At 44.9% G+C, this 6,996-nt stretch overlaps 1 pseudogene; it reads right to left on the reverse strand.

Moving 5' to 3' along the window:
- Positions 1–53: 53 nt before the first annotated feature.
- Positions 54–6,996, reverse strand: part of LOC104620127 — a 39,922-nt pseudogene continuing 32,979 nt past the window's right edge.

The raw sequence follows: 6,996 nt of genomic DNA on the forward strand, positions 1-6,996 counted from the left end.
CGGCCGAGGCCGCGGGGTCCCGCCCTGCTCAGCCGGGGAGGGCGGCTCGGTACCTCCGTCGCGGCCTCCTGCCAGGCCTGCAGGGGAAAGGGGCAAAGGGGTCAAGATCTTGGTAAGCACCACAGCCTGGCTGCACAGCAGAGTGCTCTTCGCCGCTCAGAACCGCTGCCCTCTGCGCTGAGGCACGCTTTGCAATCGGTCCTTCTAGAGACCAGTTAAGCTTGTTAAACATTAGTAGTTTTATGTAGGTTATAAAATGTTTGTCTTAGTAACTGGAGCAAGGTTTGATGAACAAACGGAACACAGTGGTAATAACGGTGCCTGGGAGGTTTTCTGTCCAGGTCACGCAGACCACATGTGGAGGTACACAGTGGAAACCTGCATAAATAGGGTAAAGAAACCAGAATGCAAGAGCTTGCTGGTAACTTTTAGAAGAGAAGCTGCACTGCACTGTCTAGGCACTTGAGCCTTGCTTCCCTTGTAAGAACATCAGTTCTTCTGTGAGTTGCCTGACTTAAGAGTGGTCGATTAAGATAAACGTACTCATTTCTAACGACAGTGTTGTAGTCAGCATGATTGTTTCTAAGAACACAAGAAATACCCTATCAGGTCAGACCAGTGGCTCATCTTGACGAGAGCTGGTGAGTTGCCTTTAAGGGTGACAGCTCATGCGCCAAGGAAGGGTGGAAAGAAGCAAGAGACAAACAGAAATTAATTATACACCATCTACATGTATAGGAGCTCAAGCACCACTGAAGCGATGAGCATCATAAATTCTGCAAATGCCATGTCTGAGCTTTGTGTTGCAAGAACATTGCATCTGGCTCAGTAATGAAAGTGCTGGACTATCAATTCACAGGAGATCCAATCCTGTTGACTTAGAATCGCAGAGTAATATTTGCTGCTGCCTGAAAATCAGCAAAACGCACCGTACAGGAGAGTGTTTGGGCTGTTACCAAACACACCCGCTCTAAATGCTGCAGGTTCTTTTTTAATTCAGGTCTGGCTGATTCTCTTTAAAGAAAGCTATAGGAGATATTTAAGGCTATTCAAAATAAAGGTGAAGGTCAGATAGTGATCAAAGGAACAATGACAAGGCGGGAACCCAGCCAGCGTAATCCCTGTGAATCAACCACTCCTAAAACCCTCAACGACTGGATGAACGACTAAGCCATTTGTCCCTGTTGCAAAACCCACTGAAGTCGGTTCAAGGGAGGAAGCTCGCTCCGGCATCTCTGCAAACGGAGGCGGAGGAGAACTACTGCATTACTGCTAGGGGGAACCACTGCGATAAAGAGGCTTTAGTACTTACTAGGGGGTGCTTCAAGGGGAGGGATGCTGGAATCGATAATGAGAATTTGAGGATTTACACATACAAGCATGGTGGAGGATACATGACAGCCTATTCCCTTTGGTGTTGACTGGTGTTCCATTAGTTTGTCTATGAGCTTTTTGAACCTGCTGATATTGTTGGCTCCCATAACTCCTGTAGCAGTAGGCTCTTATAGTGTAAAGTACCTTTTCTGTTTGTTTTACATTCATTACCAATAAGTTTTATCACATGCCCCGAGTCTGCCATGGAAAGATTTGCTGAAGAATAGTTTTCCATTCACTTTATCCACCGCCTTCATTATTTTTGTAAATGTCAACCCCCATCTGCTCACTCTGCTCACCACATGGTAGACTCCCAGTGTTTTTAGTGTCTCTTCATGAAGCACTTGTTCCATCCTGTAATCATTGTCACTGTGGCTCATGCTACAGTTTGTGACACTGGCTTCCAGGAACTGGCTGGAAACCTGTCAAGCACTATGCCTAGATATAAGCCATGATTCGTTTCATACGTAGCATCGCCTGCTCACCTTTTACGTGCAGACCTTCTCAGCTCTGGGCTTCTCGGCAAGCTACGCCTTTACAACCCATTTTAGCAAGGGAGTTTTGCTGGAGAAACGGCATCTTGCAGAGCAAGCCACGGAGCGACGGTGACACTCAGTGGCCCTGCAGGAAAAGTGCACCTTCTGAATTCACATTTTTTTCTAATTTATCAGGAAGACAGTGGTAGCAAATGAACCTCATACACAGATGAGTAAACAGCACGGCTTAGCATAAAGATGAGTCTGTATAGTGTGCCGTACAGATTCATATAGTACAAGCATATAAATGGACGTCTAACCCTGTGCATCTGCATTTGCCTTCTTTCCATTTCCCACACTCATTCAGTCACTTCAGTGTGGAAGTGAGACCATCACCTTCAGGTACCTCAGAAGGAAACCCCTTTCTCTTGTGGTGGGGAAGACTGGAGTTCTCATACAGACTGTCAGGGAACATGGCAGCCTGTAATGTATTCAGCCTCAGCTGCCATCCTTAGGTCTATAGCACGGAGGTGCAAGGGGAGACAGAAATCCAATTCGGGCTGACCTCCAAGCCTGGGATGACTTCCTGCTCAGAGAAAAGGTTGACATGACATGTCCCAGTAAGCTGGGAATGTGGGATAAGTCTACATTGCACTCACTGCAATGTACTTCTTACAGGCTGCCCAGATCTCTGCTTTTGGTACCCATACCTTCCCGCGCATAGACACCAGGCCATCACAGCCTCACCAACATCACTAGATCTCTTCAACAGCCTCCTGCTAGCCCTGGCCAGTCTGACCCATCACCATCTCCAGATGGAAGAAGCTGGACAGGAGATGATCATGACAACCCCAGGGTCTAACTGCCATTCTGTCCTGTCTCTGAGCAAAAGCTCAATCTGACTGTGTTAGGTTCTAAGTCTTCCTCTGACCTGTCCATCCTTGCATTTCAGACAAGTGTTTATATACTACCACCTCTCCCATATCACTGCCTACATTTTATTTCCTGCATCACTGATGCTAGTGTGAGTCTGCACTTCATACCATTACAAGGCTTCTCCAAGTTTCCAAGCTGAGGAAGTAGAGAGACTGCAACCACATGCCTCTTCATCTTTCTCTCAGAAAAACAGGTCACTTCATGTCAAGCCACCTTGCTGCTCCCTGTAGTGATGGGGAAGTTGGAGCACATAAAGAGAAAATCAGAATGCTTTGTCTGTGTGTGAGGAGCCAGCACCAGGGGTCAGTTACCTGCAGTACCCTGAAGGCACACTTCTCCTCACCACCACCTTTAAGATGTGAACTGCATATGAAAGGAAAACCAGGTCAACAAACAAAACCTGATACATATCAGTCTACTTCCAGATGTTGCTAGGCCTGGCCATCAAGACAATATCAACTACATTGCTTATCAACATAAGAGAGAATAAGCCCACTGTGCGGCGAACTGACAACACAGAAAGTCACAAGTTTTAGACTTTTCTCAGGAAAGAAACCTCTTTGTATGTCAAAGATAAGCCACATTCCAGGGCCTCTACACTTAAATTGAAACAAACCACGTTCACAAAGCATGCTTCGAAAATTACTTGTTCATCTATTCCATGTCTTGGATTTAACTGTGGGTTGATACAAACACCCTGATGCAGCTATTTGAGCTTGGTAGAAAACTAACCTATAGAATAAGGTTAAAAATTAGCAAGCCATCACATGCGAGTCTACAAGTACGCTTACCTTCTATGGAGACACTACAGATCATGAGACTGATCCATGAAGTCTTACATGGTTCTCAGTGGTAGCTGTTTTAAAAGCCTGTTGTCCTGCAGCTGCAAGAGAAAAATCTAGGTCATGGTCTACCCCAAAAAGGAGAGGAAACCTTGGGATAAACCCTAGACTCTGTATCTTGTCCAACAGTCTCCAGTAACAAGCCTTACCATTCCAAACTACAGCTCTACAGTTTTGTGCTTCGTTCTTTGCTGTTCTGGGTGCTAAAAGTCAGAGAAATAAGGAAGGGAGATTGACAGCACATTGCACTGTCTCCAAATTGGAGCATGTTAGTTGAGCATATGCTAATATGCATAAGTCAGGAAAGAAGGCATGTGTCCAAGCTTCCAGGAGAGTTTGCAAGTGAGAAATCAGGAGAGAGGTTTTGGTGACCAGGAACTCCCAAGCCTTACTCCTTTTTGGAGAGAGAAGGAGAGTTTTTTTCTGAGACAGCTCGGTGCTTTTTGTTTCCAAGTCAAACTTTCAGGCAGATATCCACAGAATATTCTACCAGCACTTAGAGATGGAATATTCTACCAGGGCTTAATACCCACAGATATTCTACCTATCTAAGCACAAATAGGTGGTCAAAGTATCAGCATATAGACAACTCACTTGTCTTGTGTCCTGACTTCTCTCTGCATGAGGGCTCCTTGCAGTTTTCCGCATGACCATTGCAGAGGTTCTGTGAAAGCCTAGGAAACTGATCTCTTCTGCAGCCACTAGAAGCAGTGTTGTGTTTCAGTCCTGTTTGCACAGTACTGGCAGATAACCACAAAGGACCTCATAAGCCATACTCATCAAACCTTTATGATTTATGAACACTTCAACAGATCCCTTCCTTTTCATTGTACAGTCTTCTTCATATGTAGATTTTAAGTATGCTATTTATTTTTTATAACAGCTTCCTAACAAGGCCAGAATCCATTTGGGGTCCTCCTCTTTTTAAGGAGCCTACTTCCCACTCCTTTTAAGAGCTATTTTTTGCAGAAAAATCCCTTGCTATCTGAAATGGTACTTACCGGATTGCCTGTTAGCTGCTTCCTGTACTGTGTTCTTCAGGACCTTCTTTTTTTTGCAGGTTGAAGCTGCAAAACTTTGCATGAAGTTTCCCAATTGCCTCCAGGCCATCTGGGCAACCAAGACCCACACAGTGGCTGTGGTGAGGTGATGGGAGGAAGTCTCCTGGCCTTCTGCCAGCTACTCATACCCCAACTTTGATTACATATAACAAAGGTTCCTTTCTTGGACTGGAAGTTGATTCCTATGGATGTTACCAAGGACAGGGAGCACCTTTCTGCAGTCAGCAGAACTGAGCAAGCTTCAGATTTCTCACCCAGCACAGACTAGCCACTTACCCAGATCCCTAATTTTTGCTCCAAGAGGCAAAGACCTCACTGACTTCTACTGTACACTCCTATCTTAAGGAAGCTTGCTGCACAGCAGCTCTTTTTCAACCCTCTGGTTTTCCAGCTTCCTCAGCCCCTCTCATATGCAGCTGAACAACATCGATCTGATTTGAAACAACAGCCTGGAAACATCTGTTTGTATTCACATTTCACACACTTCATTTCCTTACTTACTTACTTACCCCACCCAGGCACAAGGTGGCAGGACTCCCTATCATCAGGAGGAGAGGAACCTTGCTGGGCCTGTTTCTATTTAGATCTAATTTCATGACCACCTGATGATATAAACTGTAAAATAGACCCTTGACACATGTCCATTTAGAGGCAGGAGAGCCTGGCTCATGGACACAAAGAGCACACTGGGTTACAGCCTTCAGTTTTTATTTATTTTTAACCTCCCTTTCTGAAATTCAATCAGATTAGAGGACCTTCCTCCTGAAGCTCCTTCAGTCCAGCCCAAATACTCAGAGAAAGAAACTTGCCAGGAGGGCAACTGGGAGGCTGTGGGGCCCATTTTGCTGCCTTGTCCTTTCTGTTCCATAGGCAGAGCACCGTCAAACAGTACCTATGGACTCCCACAATGTCTTGGGAAGGTGCAATGTTAGGGGAACACTCCTTGGAGACCCCTTCCAGTTCCTTCATATTTTTGCTCACTTGAACTCTGCCCTGTCCTCTTTTTGTTACCAGTTGACCACAGAATCACTTGGGTCCTCAGGTTTTCTACCTCCTCTAAATGCCTGTTAGACACTGCTGTAAGATTTTTATTTTCCTTTTTTCCTGTCCCTACTGGACAGGCCCAAGAACAATGACAAGTAGGGGAGGAAGAGCTGGCCTTGCCCACTTTATGACAGATTGCTCTGAATGGTCAAAGAAAAAATTGTCAAAAATTACAGTCCTCCTGCAAGCTGTGTTGATCAGGCAAAGGGCTGCTACAAAGGGATCTCTGAAACAACCCTGGTCACATGATTTGCTTCACTTTATATTCCCTTTTCCCTCTTTTTTCTCTCCTAGGTACTTCCCCCTTAGGAGCATCATCACCTCCCAAATACACAGCCCACCTTGTTCACTTTTTCTCCATTGGTCCTGAGCTTGTTGGCTTCACAGCCTTACTTGATATTTATGACATGACTGCCCTGGTAACGTCTCCCTTGGTAATCAGCTCGATAAAGCTAGTACCCATTTTTTCTTAGCTAGTACACCACCTTTTACATGTGCTACCTTGCTAATGGCACTGCATAACCTGATGAGCCATCTGCATACACTCTACTCTCCTGTTGCACGTGTTGCATCCTGAAATTCCTCAGACTCTTGCATTTTTTTAGTAGTACTAAGGATTAGCCATCTGAGTTAATGACTTAACAGGATGGGACTGTGCTGCCAGAGTCTAAACAAGCACAATGACTAAGGCTGTTGAATGACCCATCCAGAAGGCCTGGGCATGGGTAGCTGAAATGGGAAAACTGAACACAGTTTTATGGGAAGTGGACATCTAAGTCAGAGTCCAAGATAGGCAGATGATGATCCTTAGAGAAAACAGGAAGGGCTATACATTGCTATATGACTGGTCCATCATTTTTCCAAAAAGATGGAGGGGGGAAGGAAAGTGATACCACAAATCACACCTAGAGATAAAGTAATTTCTGATTGTTTACAGAAAAAAGATGTACATTGAGTAGTGGCAGAAGATATAAAAGACAATAAAAAAGAAGGTGTAGTTAGGACTGAACTTATAGTTCAATGTAGGATGCCTGGGTGCACAAAAAAAAAAAAGGGGACCATTAAAATTCAGAGGGAGAGATGACAATGACACTAACTGCAGAAATGTACACTATGCGTGAAAAATTTCTTTGCCTAAGGGGGACACATACAAAGTAACAGAAGACAAAAGCAGAATAGAAAACAACATGAAGAGTAAGCAGGGCTCTTGCACAAATCAGAAAGAGGCATATGCAGCGGACAGGAGGGTTAGGTCAACTAGGG

Source organism: Phaethon lepturus, unplaced genomic scaffold, assembly GCF_000687285.1.
Source record: "Phaethon lepturus isolate BGI_N335 unplaced genomic scaffold, ASM68728v1 scaffold37214, whole genome shotgun sequence".
NCBI classification, from domain to species: Eukaryota; Metazoa; Chordata; class Aves; order Phaethontiformes; family Phaethontidae; genus Phaethon; species Phaethon lepturus.